Source organism: Schistocerca nitens, chromosome 12 (genome assembly GCF_023898315.1).
Source record: "Schistocerca nitens isolate TAMUIC-IGC-003100 chromosome 12, iqSchNite1.1, whole genome shotgun sequence".
Taxonomy (NCBI): domain Eukaryota; kingdom Metazoa; phylum Arthropoda; class Insecta; order Orthoptera; family Acrididae; genus Schistocerca; species Schistocerca nitens.
The window spans coordinates 199223897-199239036 of record NC_064625.1 but is presented as its reverse complement, the minus strand read 5'-3'; positions in this window follow the sequence as shown (position 1 = coordinate 199239036).

The window sequence follows — 15140 nt, the reverse complement described above, 5'->3', positions numbered from 1 at the left end:
GAGCCTCTTAATGGCGATGGAACACACAAATTGCGTCGCGATTCAATACATCGTCCTACAGCCAACTTTTCTCCAAGGGTCTAGTGCTGCCTCGGGCACCTTATGGTCGTTCTTCTGTGAGTCAGGATTTTCGAATCCGACGCAAAACTGACAGTTAATCCTAAAGTTCAGAGCCTGTTAATGACGATGGAACACACAAATTGCATCGCGATTCAATACATCGTCCTCCATCCGACTTGTCTCCAAGGGTCTATTGCTGCCTCGGGCACCTTATGGTCGTTCTCCTGTGAGTGTAGTTTTTCGAATCCGACGCAAAACTGACAGTTAATTGTAATGTTCATAGCCTGTTAATGTCGATGGAACACACAATTTGCGTCGCGATTCAATACATCGTCCTCCAGCCGACTTGTCTCCAAGGGTCTAGTGCTGCCTCGGGCACCTTATGGTCGTTCTTCTGTGAGTCCAGATTTTCGAATCCGACGCAAAACTGACAGTTAATTGTAAGGTTCAGAGCCTGTTAATGACGATGGAACACACAAATTGCGTTGCGATTCAGTACATCGTCCTCCAGCCGACTTGTCTCCAAGGGTCTAGTACTACCTCGGGCACCTTATGGTCGTTCTTCTGTGAGTCTAGATTTTCGAATACGACGCAAAACTGACAGTTAATTGGAAGGTTCAGAGCCTCTTAATGACGATGGAACACAAAAATTGCGTCGCGATTCAATACATCGTCCTCCAGCCGACCTGTCTCCAAGGGTCTATTGCTGCCTGGGGCACCTTATGGTTGTTCTCCTGTGAGTCTAGTTTTTCGAATCCGACGCAAAACTGACAGTTAATTGTAACGTTCAGAGCCTCTTAATGACGATGGAACACACAAATTGCGTCGCGATTCAATACGTAGTCCTCCAGCCGAATTGTCTCGAAGGGTCTAGTGCTGCCTCGGGCGCCTTACGGTCGTTCTCCTGTGAGTCTAGATTTTCGAATCCGACGCAAAACTGACAGTTAATTGTAACGTTCAGAGCCTCTTAATGACGATGGAACACACAAATTGCGTCGCGATTCAATACATCTTCCTCCAGCCGACTTGTCTCCAAGGGTCTAGTGCTGCCTCGGGCACCTTATGGTCGTTCTTCTGTGAGTCCAGATTTTCGAATCCGAAGGAAAACTGTCTGTTAATCCTAAGTTTCAGAGCCTCTTAATGACGATGGAAAACACAAATTGCGTCGCGATTCAATACATCGTCCTCCATCCGACTTGTCTCCAAGGGTCTATTGCTGCCTCGGGCACCTTATCGTCGTTCTCCTGTGAGTCTAGTTTTTTGAATCCGACGCAAAACTGACAGTTAATTGTAATGTTCAGAGCCTGTTAATGTCGATGGAGCACAGAAATTGCGTCGCGATTCATTACATCGTCCTCCAGCCGACTTGTCTCCAAGGGTCTAGTGCTGCCTCGGGCACCTTATGGTCGTTCTTCTGTGAGTCTAGATTTTCGAATCCGACGCAATACTGACAGTTAACTGTAAGGTTCAGAGCCTGTTAATGACGATGGAACACACAAATTGCGTCGCGATTCAATACATCGTCCTCCAGCCGACTTGTCTCCGAGGTAGTATTGCTGCCCCGGGCACCTTTTGGTCGTTCTCCTATGAGTCTAGTTTTTCGAATCCGGCGCAAAACTGACAGTTAATTGTAACGTTCAGAGCCTGTTAATGACGATGGAACACACAAATTGCGTCGCGATTCAATACATCGTCCTCCAGCCGACTTGTCTGCGAGGTAGTATTGCTGCCCCGGGCACCTTTTGGTCGTTCTACTATCAGTCTAGTTTTTCGAATCCGGCGCAAAACTGACAGTTAATTGTAACGTTCAGAGCCTCTTAATGACGATGGAACACACAAATTGCGTCGCGATTCAATACATCGTCCTACAGCCGACTTGTCTCCAAGGGTCTAGTGCTGCCTCGGGCACCTTATGGTCGTTCTCCTGTGAGTCTAGATTTTCAAATCCGACGCAAAACTGACAGTGAATTGTAACGATCAGAGCCTCTTAACGACGATGGAACACACAAATTGCGTCGCGATTTAATACATCGTCCTCCAGCCGAATTGTCTCCAAGGGTCTATTGCTGCCTCGGGCACCTTATGGTCGTTCTCCTGTGAGTGTAGTTTTTCGAATCCGACGGAAAACTGACAGTTAATTGTAACGTTCAGAACCTCTTAATGACGATGGAACACACAAATTGCGTCGCGAATCAATGCATCGTCCTCCAGCCGACTTGTCTCCAAGGGCTAGTGCTCTCTCGGGCACCTTATGGTCGTTCTTCTGTGAGTCTAGATTTTCGAATCCGACGCAAAACTGACAGTTAATTGTAAGGTTCAAACCTCTTAATGACGATGGAACACACAAGTTGCGTCGCGAATCAATACATCGTCCTCCAGCCGAAATGTCTCCAAGGTAGTATTGCTGCCCCGGGCACCTTTTGGTCGTTCTCCTGTGAGTCTAGTTTTTCGAATCCCACAAAACTGACAATTAATTGTAACGTTCAGAGCCTGTTAATGACGATGGAACACACAAATTGCGTCGCGATTCAATACATCGTCCTCCAGCCGACCTGTCTCCAAGGGTCTATTGCTGCCTCGAGCACCTTATGGTCGTTCTCCTGTGAGTCTAGTTTTTCGAATCCGACGCAAAACTGACAGTTAATTGTAACGTTCAGAGCCTCTTAATGACGATGGAACACACAAATTGCGTCGCGATTCCATACCTAGTCCTCCAGCCGAATTGTCTCGAAGGGTCTAGTGCTGCCTCGGGCGCCTTATGGTCGTTCTCCTGTGAGTCTAGATTTTCGAATCCGACGCAAAACTGACAGTTAATTGTAACGTTCAGAGCCTCTTAATGACGATGGAGCACACAAATCGCGTCGCGATTCAATACATCGTCCTACAGCCTGCTTGTCTCCAAGGGTCTAGTGCTGCCTCGGGCACCTTATGGTCGTTCTTCTGTGAGTCCAGATTTTCGAATCCGAAGCAAAACTGACAGTTAATCCTAAGGTTCAGAGCCTCTTAATTACGATGGAACAGACAAATTGCGTCGCGATTCAATACATCGTCCTCCAGCCGACTTGTCTCCGAGGTAATGTTGCTCCCACGGGCACCTTTTGGTCGTTCTCCTATGAGTCTAGTTTTTCGAATCCGGCGCAAAACTGACAGTTAATTGTAACGTTCAGAGCCTGTTAATGACGATGGAACACACAAATTGCGTCGCGATTCAATACATCGTCCTGCAGCCGACTTGTCTCCGAGGTAGTATTGCTGCTCCGGGCACCTTTTGGTCGTTCTCCTATGAGTCTAGTTTTTCGAATCCGGCGCAAAACTGACAGTTAATTGTAACGTTCAGAGCCTCTTAATAACGATGGAACACACAAATTGCGTCGCGATTCAATACATCGTCCTCCAGCCGACTTGTCTCCAAGGGTCTAGTGCTGCCTCGGGCACCTTATGGTCGTTCTCCTGTGAGACTAGATTTTCGAATCCGACGCAAAACTGACAGTTAATTGTAACGTTCAGAGCCTCTTAATGACGATGGAACACACAAATTGCGTCGCGATTCAATACATCGTCCTCCAGCCGACTTGTCTCCAAGGGTCTATTGCTGCCTCGGGCACCTTATGGTCGTTCTCCTGTGAGTCTAGTTTTTCGAATGCGATGCAAAACTGACAGTTAATTGTAACGTTCAGAGCCTGTTAAAGACGATGGGACACACATATTAAGTCGAGACTCAATACATCGTCCTCCAGCCGTCTTGTCTCAGAGGTACTATTGTGGCCTCGAGCACCCTTTGGTCGTTTTCCTATGAGTCTAGTTTATCGAATCCGGCGCAAAACTGACAGTTAATTGTAACGTTCAGAGCCACTCAATGACGATGGAACGCACAAATTGCGTCGCGATTCAATGCATCGTCCTCCAGCCGACTTGTTTCCAAGGGTCTAGTACTGCCTCGGGCACCTTATGGTCGTTCTACTGTGAGTCTAGATTTTCGAATCCGACGCAAAACTGACAGTTAATTGTAAGGTTCAGAGCCTCTTAATGACGATGGAACACACAAATTGCGTCGCGATTCAATACATCGTCCTCCAGCCGACTTGTCTCCGAGGTAGTATTGCTGCCCCGGGCACCTTTTGGTCGTTCTCCTATGAGTCTAGTTTTTCGAATCCGGCGCAAAACTGACAGTTAATTGTAACGTTCAGAGCCTCTTAATGACGATGGAACACACAAATTGCGTCGCGATTCAATACATCGTCCTCCAGCCGACTTGTCTGCGAGGTAGTATTGCTGCCCCGGGCACCTTTTGGTCGTTCTACTATCAGTCTAGTTTTTCGAATCTGGCGCAAAACTGACAGTTAATTGTAACGTTCAGAGCCTCTTAATGACGATAGAACACACAAATTGCGTCGCGATTCAATACATCGTCCTACAGCCGACTTGTCTCCAAGGGCCTAGTGCTGCCTCGGGCACCTTATGGTCGTTCTCATGTGAGTCTAGATTTTCAAATCCGACGCAAAACTGACAGTGAATTGTAACGATCAGAGCCTCTTAATGACGATGGAACACACAAATCGCGTCGCGATTTAATACATCGTCCTCCAGCCGAATTGTCTCCAAGGGTCTATTGCTGCCTCGGGCACCTTTTGGTCGTTCTCCTGTGAGTGTAGTTTTTCGAATCCGACGCAAAACTGACAGTTAATTGTAACGTTCAGAGCCTCTTAATGACGATGGAACACACAAATTGCGTCGCGAATCAATGCATCGTCCTCCAGCCGACTTGTCTCCAAGGGTCTAGTGCTGCCTCGGGCACCTTATGGTCGTTCTTCTGTGAGACTAGATTTTCGAATCCGACGCAAAACTGACAGTTAATTGTAAGGTTCAAACCTCTTAATGACGATGGAACACACAAGTTGCGTCGCGAATCAATACATCGTCCTCCAGCCGAATTGTCTCCAAGGTAGTATTGCTGCCCCGGGCACCTTATCGTCGTTCTCCTGTGAGTCTAGTTTTTCGAATCCCACAAAACTGACAATTAATTGTAACGTTCAGAGCCTGTTAATGACGATGGAACACACAAATTGCGTCGCGATTCAATACATCGTCCTCCAGCCGACCTGTCTCCAAGGGTCTATTGCTGCCTCGGGCACCTTATGGTCGTTCTCCTGTGAGTCTAGTTTTTCGAATCCGACGCAAAACTGACAGTTAATTGTAACGTTCAGAGCCTCTTAATGACGATGGAACACACAAATTGCGTCGCGATTCCATACCTAGTCCTCCAGCCGAATTGTCTCGAAGGGTCTAGTGCTGCCTCGGGCGCCTTATGGTCGTTCTCCTGTGAGTCTAGATTTTCGAATCCGACGCAAAACTGACAGTTAATTGTAACGTTCACAGCCTCTTAATGACGATGGAGCACACAAATCGCGTCGCGATTCAATACATCGTCCTACAGCCGGCTTGTCTCCAAGGGTCTAGTGGTGCCTCGGGCACCTTATGGTCGTTCTTCTGTGAGTCCAGATTTTCGAATCCGAAGCAAAACTGACAGTTAATCCTAAGTTTCAGAGCCTCTTAATTACGATGGAACAGACAAATTGCGTCGCGATTCAATACATCGTCCTCCAGCCGACTTGTCTCCGAGGTAATATTGCTGCCACGGGCACCTTTTGGTCGTTCTCCTATGAGTCTAGTTTTTCGAATCCGGCGCAAAACTGACAGTTAATTGTAACGTTCAGAGCCTCTTAATGACGATGGAACACACAAATTGCGTCGCGATTCAATACATCGTCCTGCAGCCGACTTGTCTCCGAGGTAGTATTGCTGCTCCGGGCACCTTTTGGTCGTTCTCCTATGAGTCTAGTTTTTCGAATCCGGCGCAAAACTGACAGTTAATTGTAACGTTCAGAGCCTCTTAATAACGATGGAACACACAAATTGCGTCGCGATTCAATACATCGTCCTACAGCCGACTTGTCTCCAAGGGTCTAGTGCTGCCTCGGGCACCTTATGGTCGTTCTCCTGTGAGACTAGATTTTCGAATCCGACGCAAAACTGACAGTTAATTGTAACGTTCAGAGCCTCTTAATGACGATGGAACACACAAATTGCGTCGCGATTCAATACATCGTCCTCCAGCCGACTTGTCTCCAAGGGTCTATTGCTGCCTCGGGCACCTTATGGTCGTTCTCCTGTGAGTCTAGTTTTTCGAATCCGACGCAAAACTGACAGTTAATTGTAAGGTTCAGAGCCTCTTAATGACGATGGAACACACAAATTGCGTCGCGATTCAATACATCGTCCTCCAGCCGACTTGTCTCCGAGGTAGTATTGCTGCCCCGGGCACCTTTTGGTCGTTCTCCTATGAGTCTAGTTTTTCGAATCCGGCGCAAAAGTGACAGTTAATTGTAACGTTCAGAGCCTGTTAAAGACGACGGAACACACAAATTGCGTCGCGATTCAATACATCGGCCTCCAGCCGACTTGTCTCCAAGTGTCTAGTGCTGCCTCGGGCACCTTATGGTCGTTCTTCTGTGAGTCCAGATTTTCGAATCCGACGCAAAACTGACAGTTAAATGTAACGTTCAGATCCTCTTAATGACGATGGAACACACAAATTGCGTCGCGATTCAATACATCGTCCTCCAGCCGACCTGTCTCCAAGGGTCTATTGCTGCTTCGGGCACCTTATGGTCGTTCTCCTGTGAGTCTAGTTTTTCGAATCCGACGCAAAACTGACAGTTAATTGTAACGTTCAGAGCCTCTTAATGACGATTGAACACACACATTGCGTCGCGATTCAATTCATAGTCCTCCAGCCGAATTGTCTCGAAGGGTCTAGTGCTGCCTCGGGCGCCTTATGGTCGTTCTTCTGTGAGTCTAGATTTTCGAATCCGACGCAAAACTGACAGTTAATTGTAACGTTCAGAGCCTCTTAATGACGATGGAACACACAAATTGCGTCGCAATTCAATACATCGTCCTACAGCCAACTTGTCTCCACGGGTCTAGTGCTGCCTCGGGCACCTTATGGTCGTTCTTCTGTGAGTCCAGATTTTCGAATCCGAAGCAAAACTGACAGTTAATCCTAAGGTTCAGAGCCTGTTAATGACGTAGGAACACACAAATTGCGTCGCGATTCAATACATCGTCCTCCAGCCGAATTGTCTCCAAGGGACTATTGCTGCCTCGGGCACCTTATGGACGTTCTCCTGTGAGTGTAGTTTTTCGAATCCGACGCAAACTGACAGTTAATTGTAACGTTCAGAGCCTCTTAATGACGATGGAACACACAAATTGCGTCTCGATTCAATACATCGTCCTCCAGCCGACTTGTCTCCAAGGGTCTATTGCTGCCTCGGGCACCTTATGGTCGTTCTCCTGTGACTCTAATTTTTCGAATGCGATGCAAAACTGACAGTTAATTGTAACGTTCAGAGCCTGTTAAAGACGATGGGACACACAAATTACGTCGCGACTCAATACATCGTCCTCCAGCCGGCTTTTCTCCGAGGTAGTATTGCTGCCCCGGGAACCTTTTGGTCGTTTTCCTATGAGTCCAGTTTTTCGAATCCTGCGCAAAACTGACAGTTAATTGTAACGTTCAGAGCCTCTTAATGACGATGGAACACACAAATTGCGTCGCGTTTCAATACATCGTCCTCAACCCGACTTGTCTCCAAGGGTCTATAGCTGCCTCGGGCACCTTATCGTCGTTCTCCTTTGAGTCTAGTTTTTCGAATCCAACAAAACTGACAATTAATTGTAACGTTCAGAGCCTGTTAATGACGATGGAACACACAAATTGCGTGGCGATTCAATAATTCGTCCTCCAGCCGACCTGTCTCCAAGGGTCTATTGCTGCTTCGGGCACCTTATGGTCGTTCTCCTGTGAGTCTAGTTTTTCGAATCCGACGCAAAACTGACAGTTAATTGTAACGTTCAGAGCCTCTTAATGACGATGAAACACACAAATTGCGTCGCGATTCAATATATCGTCCTCCTGCCGACTTGTCTCCAATGGTCTATTGCTGCCTCGGGCACCTTATTGTCGTTCTCCTGTGAGTCTAGTTTTTCGAATGCGATGCAAAACTGACAGTTAATTGTAACGTTCAGAGCCTCTTAATGACGATGGAACACACAAATTGCGTCGCGATTCAATACATCGTCCTCCAGCCAACTTGTCTCCGAGGTAGTATTGCTGCCCCGGGCACCTTCTGGTCGTTTTTCCTATGAGTCTAGTTTTTCGAATCCGGCGCAAAACTGACAGTTAATTGTAACGTGCAGAGCCTCTTAATGACGATGGAACACACAAATTGCGTCGCGATTCAATACATCGTCCTCCAGCTGACTTGTCTCCGAGGTAGTATTGCTGCCCCGGGCACCTTTTGGTCGTTTTCCTATGAGTCTAGTTTTTCGAATCCGACGCAAAACTGACTTTTAATTGTAACGTTCAGAGCCTCTTAATGACGATGGAACACACAAATTGCGTCGCGATTCAATACATCGTCCTCCAGCCGACTTGTCTCCAAGGGTCTATTGCTGCCTCGGGCACCTTATGGTCGTTCTACTGTAAGTCTAGTTTTTCGACTTCGATGCAAAACTGACAGTTAATTGTAACGTTCAGAGCCTGTTAATGACGATGGGACACACAAATTGCATCGCGATTCAATGCATCGTCCTCCAGCCGAGTTGTCTCCAAGGGTCTAGTACTGCCTCGGGCACCTTATGGTCGTTCTTCTGTGAGTCTAGATTTTCGAATCCGAAGCAAAACTGACAGTTAATTGTAACGTTTAGAGCCTCTTAATGACGATGGAACACACAAATTGCGTCGCGATTCAATACATCGTCCTCCAGCTGACTTGTCTCCGAGGTAGTATTGCTGCCCCGGGCACCTTTTGGTCGTTCTCCTATGAGTCTAGTTTTTCGAATCCGGCGCAAAACTGACAGTTAATTGTAATGTGCAGGGCCTCTTAATGACGATGGAACACACAAATTGCGTCGCGATTCAATACATCGTCCTCCAGCCGACTTGTCTCCGAGGTAGTATTGCTGCCCCGGGCACCTTTTGGTCGTTCTCCTATAAGTCTAGTTTTTCGAATCCGACGCAAAACTGACAGTTAATTGTAACGTTCAGAGCCTCTTAATGACGATGGAACACACAAATTGCGTCGCGATTTAATACATCGTCCTCTAGCCGACTTGTCTCCGAGGGTCTAGTGCTGCCTCGGGCACCTAATGGTCGTTCTTCTGTGAGTCTAGATTTTCGAATCCGACGCAAAACTGACAGTTAATTGTAAGGTTCAGAGCCTCTTAATGACGATGGAACACACAAATTGCGTCGCGATTCAATACATCGTCGTCCACCCGACCTGTCTCCAAGGACTATTGCTGCCTCGGGCGTCTTATGGTCGTTCACCTGTGAGTCTAGATTTTCGAATCCGACGCAAAACTGACAGTTAATAGCAACGTTCAGAGCCTCTTAATGGCGATGGAACACACAAATTGCGTCGCGATTCAATACATCGTCCTACAGCCAACTTGTCTCCAAGGGTCTAGTGCTGCCTCGGGCACCTTTTGGTCGTTCTTCTGTGAGTCCAGATTTTCGAATCCGACGCAAAACTGACAGTTAATCCTAAGGTTCAGAGCCTCTTAATGACGATGGAACACACAAATTGCGTCGCGATTCAATACATCGTCCTCCATCCGACTTGTCTCCAAGGGTCTATTGCTGCCTCGGGTACCTTATGGTCGTTCTTCTGTGAGTCCAGATTTTCGAATCCGACGCAAAACTGACAGTTAATTGTAACGTTCAGAGCCTGTTAATGACGATGGAACACACAAATTGCGTTGCGATTCAATACATCGTCCTCCATCCGACTTGTCTCCAAGGGTCTATTGCTGCCTTGGGCACCTTATGGTCGTTCTCCTGTGAGTCTAGTTTTTCGAATCCGACGAAAAACTGACAGTTAATTGTAATGTTCAGAGCCTGTTAATGTCGATGGAACACACAAATTGCGTCGCGATTCAATACATCGTCCTCCAGCCGACTTGTCTCCGAGGTAGTATTGCTGCCCCGGGCACCTTTTGGTCGTTCTCCTATGAGTGTAGATTTTCGAATCCGGCGCAAAACTGACAGTTAATTGTAACGTTCAGAGCCTGTTAATGACGATGGAACACACAAATTGCGTCGCGATTCAATACATCGTCCTACAGCCGACTTGTCTCCAAGGGTCTAGTGCTGCCTCGGGCACCTTATGGTCGTTCTCCTGTGAGTCTAGATTTTCAAATCCGACGCAAAACTGACAGTGAATACTACGATCAGAGCCTGTTAATGACGATGGAACACACAAATTGCGTCGCGATTTAATACATCGTCCTCCAGCCGAATTGTCTCCAAGGGTCTATTGCTGCCTCGGGCACCTTATGGTCGTTCTCCTGTGAGTGTAGTTTTTCGAATCCGACGCAAAACTGACAGTTAATTGTAACGTTCAGAGCCTCTTAATGACGATGGAGCACACAAATTGCGTCGCGATTCAATACATCGTCCTACAGCCAACTTGTCTCCAAGGGTCTAGTGCTGCCTCGGGCACCTTATGGTCGTTCTTCTGTGAGTCCAGATTTTCGAATCCGACGCAAAACTGACAGTTAATCCTAAGGTTCAGAGCCTCTTAATGACGATGGAACACACAAATTGCGTCGCGATTCAATACATCGTCCTCCATCCGACTTGTCTCCAAGGGTCTATTGCTGCCTCGGGCACCTTATGGTTGTTCTCCTGTGAGTCTAGTTTTTCGAATCCGACGCAAAACTGACAGTTAATTGTAACGTTCAGAGCCTCTTAATGACGATGGAACACACAAATTGCGTCGCGATTCAATACGTAGTCCTCCAGCCGAGTTGTCTCGAAGGGTCTAGTGCTGCCTCGGGCGCCTTACGGTCGTTCTCCTGTGAGTCTAGATTTTCGAATCCGACGCAAAACTGACAGTTAATTGTAACGTTCAGAGCCTCTTAATGACGATGGAACACACAAATTGCGTCGCGATTCAATACATCGTCCTCCAGCCGACTTGTCTCCAAGGGTCTAGTGCTGCCTCGGGCACCTTATGGTCGTTCTTCTGTGAGTCCAGATTTTCAAATCCGAAGGAAAACTGACTGTTAATCCTAAGGTTCAGAGCCTCTTAATGACGATGGAAAACACAAATTGCGTCGCGATTCAATACATCGTCCTGCATCCGACTTGTCTCCAAGGGTCTATTGCCGCCTCGGGCACCTTATGGTCGTTCTTCTGTGAGTCTAGATTTTCGAATCCGACGCAATACTGACAGTTAATGCTAAGGTTCAGAGCCTGTTAATGACGATGGAACACACAAATTGCGTCGCGATTCAATACATCGTCCTCCAGCCGACTTGTCTCCGAGGTAGTATTGCTGCCCCGGGCACCTTTTGGTCGTTCTCCTATGAGTCTAGTTTTTCGAATCCGGCGCAAAACTGACAGTTAATTGTAACGTTCAGAGCCTGTTAATGACGATGGAACACACAAATTGCGTCGCGATCCAATACATCGTCCTCCAGCCGACTTGTCTGCGAGGTAGTATTGCTGCCCCGGGCACCTTTTGGTCGTTCTCCTATCAGTCTAGTTTTTCGAATCCGGCGCAAAACTGACAGTTAATTGTAACGTTCAGATCCTCTTAATGACGATGGAACACACAAATTGCGTCGCGATTCAATACATCGTCCTACAGCCGACTTGTCTCCAAGGGTCTAGTGCTGCCTCGGGCACCTTATGGTCGTTCTCCTGTGAGTCTAGATTTTCAAATCCGACGCAAAACTGACAGTGAATTGTAACGATCAGAGCCTCTTAATGACGATGGAACACACAAATTGCGTCGCGATTTAATACATCGTCCTCCAGCCGACTTGTCTCCAAGGGTCTATTGCTGCCTCGGGCACCTTATGGTCGTTCTCCTGTGCGTGTAGTTTTTCGAATCCGACGCAAAACTGACAGTTAATTGTAACGTTCAGAGCCTCTTAATGACGATGGAACACACAAATTGCGTCGCGATTCAATACGTAGTCCTCCAGCCGAATTGTCTCGAAGGGTCTAGTGCTGCCTCGGGCGCCTTACGGTCGTTCTCCTGTGAGTCTAGATTTTCGAATCCGACTCAAAACTGACAGTTAATTGTAACGTTCAGAGCCTCTTAATGACGATGGAACACACAAATTGCGTGGCGATTCAATACATCGTCCTCCAGACGACTTGTCTCCAAGGGTCTAGTGCTGCCTCGGGCACCTTATGGTCGTTCTTCTGTGAGTGCAGATTTTCGAATCCGAAGCAAAACTGACTGTTAATCCTAAGGTTCAGAGCCTCTTAATGACGATGGAAAACACAAATTGCGTCGCGATTCAATACATCGTCCTCCATCCGACTCGTCTCCAAGGGTCTATTGCCGACTCGGGCACCTTATGGTCGTTCTCCTGTGAGTGTAGTTTTTCGAATCCGACGCAAAACTGACAGTTAATTGTAATGTTCAGAGCCTGTTAATGTCGATGGAACACAGAAATTGCGTCGCGATTCATTACATCGTCCTCCAGCCGACTTGTCTCCAAGGGTCTAGTGCTGCCTCGGGCACCTTATGGTCGTTCTTCTGTGAGTCTAGATTTTCGAATCCGACGCAATACTGACAGTTAATTGTAAGGTTCAGAGCCTGTTAATGACGATGGAACACACAAATTGCGTCGCGATTCAATACATCGTCCTCCAGCCGACTTGTCTCCGAGGTAGTATTGCTGCCCCGGGCACCTTTTGGTCGTTCTCCTATGAGTCTAGTTTTTCGAATCCGGCGCAAAACTGACAGTTAATTGTAACGTTCAGAGCCTGTTAATGACGATGGAACACACAAATTGCGTCGCGATTCAATACATCGTCCTCCAGCCGACTTGTCTGCGAGGTAGTATTGCTGCCCCGGGCACCTTTTGGTCGTTCTCCTGTCAGTCTAGTTTTTCGAATCCGGCGCAAAACTGACAGTTAATTGTAACGTTCAGAGCCTCTTAATGACGATGGAACACACAAATTGCGTCGCGATTCAATACATCGTCCTACAGCCGACTTGTCTCCAAGGGTCTAGTGCTGCCTCGGGCACCTTATGGTCGTTCTCCTGTGAGTCTAGGTTTTCAAATCCACGCAAAACTGACAGTGAATTGTAACGATCAGAGCCTCTTAATGACGATGGAACACACAAATTGCGTCGCGATTTAATACATCGTCCTCCAGCCGAATTGTCTCCAAGGGTCTAGTGCTGCCTCGGGCACCTTATGGTCGTTCTCCTGTGAGTGTAGTTTTTCGAATCCGACGCAAAACAGACAGTTAATTGTAACGTTCAGAGCCTCTTAATGACGATGGAACACACAAATTGCGTCGCGATTCAATACATCGTCCTACAGCCAACTTGTCTCCAAGGGTCTAGTGCTGCCTCGGGCACCATATGGTCGTTCTTCTGTGAGTCCAGATTTTCGAATCCGACGCAAAACTGACAGTTAATCCTAAGGTTCAGAGCCTCTTAATGACGATGGAACACACAAATTGCGTCTCGATTCAATACATCGTCCTCCAGCCGACTTGTCTCCAAGGGTCTATTGCTGCCTCGGGCACCTTATGGTCGTTCTCCTGTGAGTGTAGTTTTTCGAATCCGACGCAAAACTGACAGTTAATTGTAATGTTCAGAGCCTGTTAATGTCGATGGAACACACAATTTGCGTCGCGATTCAATACATCGTCCTCCAGCAGACTTGTCTCCAAGGGTCCAGTGCTGCCTCGGGCACCTTATGGTCGTTCTCCTGTGAGTCCAGATTTTCGAATCCGACGCAAAACTGACAGTTAATTGTAAGGTTCAGAGCCTGTTAATGACGATGGAACACACAAATTGCGTTGCGATTCAATACATCGTCCTCCAGCCGACTTGTCTCCGAGGTAGTGTTGATGCCCCGGGCACCTTTTGGTCGTTCTCCTATGAGTCTAGTTTTTCGAATCCGGCGCAAAACTGACAGTTAATTGTAACGTTCAGAGCCTCTTAATGTCGATGGAACGCACAAATTGCGTCGCGATTCAATGCATCGTCCTCCACCCGACTTGTCTCCAAGGGTCTAGTACTACCTCGGGCACCTTATGGTCGTTCTTCTGTGAGTCTAGATTTTCGATTCCGACGCAAAACTGACAGTTAATTGGAAGGTTCAGAGCCTCTTAATGACGATGGAACACAAAAATTGCGTCGCGATTCAATACATCGTCCTCCAGCCGACCTGTCTCCAAGAGTCTATTGCTGCCTCGGGCACCTTATGGTTGTTCTCCTGTGAGTCTAGTTTTTCGAATCCGACGCAAAACTGACAGTTAATTGTAACGTTCAGAGCCTCTTAATGACGATGGAACACACAAATTGCGTCGCGATTCAATACGTAGTCCTCCAGCCGAATTGTCTCGAAGGGTCTAGTGCTGCCTCGGGCGCCTTACGGTCGTTCTCCTGTGAGTCTAGATTTTCGAATCCGACGCAAAACTGACAGTTAATTGTAACGTTCAGAGCCTCCTAATGACGATGGAACACACAAATTGTGTCGCGATTCAATACATCGTCCTCCAGCCGACTTGTCTCCAAGGGTCTAGTGCTGCCTCGGGCACCTTATGGTCGTTCTTCTGTGAGTCCAGATTTTCGAATCCGAAGGAAAACTGACTGTTAATCCTAAGGTTCAGAGCCTCTTAATGACGATGGAAAACACAAATTGCGTCGCGATTCAATACATCGTCCTCCATCCGACTTGTCTCCAAGGGTCTATTGCCGCCTCGGGCACCTTATGGTCGTTCTCCTGTGAGTCTAGTTTTTCGAATCCGACGCAAAACTGACAGTTAATTGTAATGTTCAGAGCCTGTTAATGTCGATGGAACACAGAAATTGCGTCGCGATTCATTACATCGTCCTCCAGCCGACTTGTCTCCAAGGGTCTAGTGCTGCCTCGGGCACCTTATGGTCGTTCTTCTGTGAGTCTAGATTTTCGAATCCGACGCAATACTGACAGTTAATTGTAAGGTTCAGAGCCTGTTAATGACGATGTAA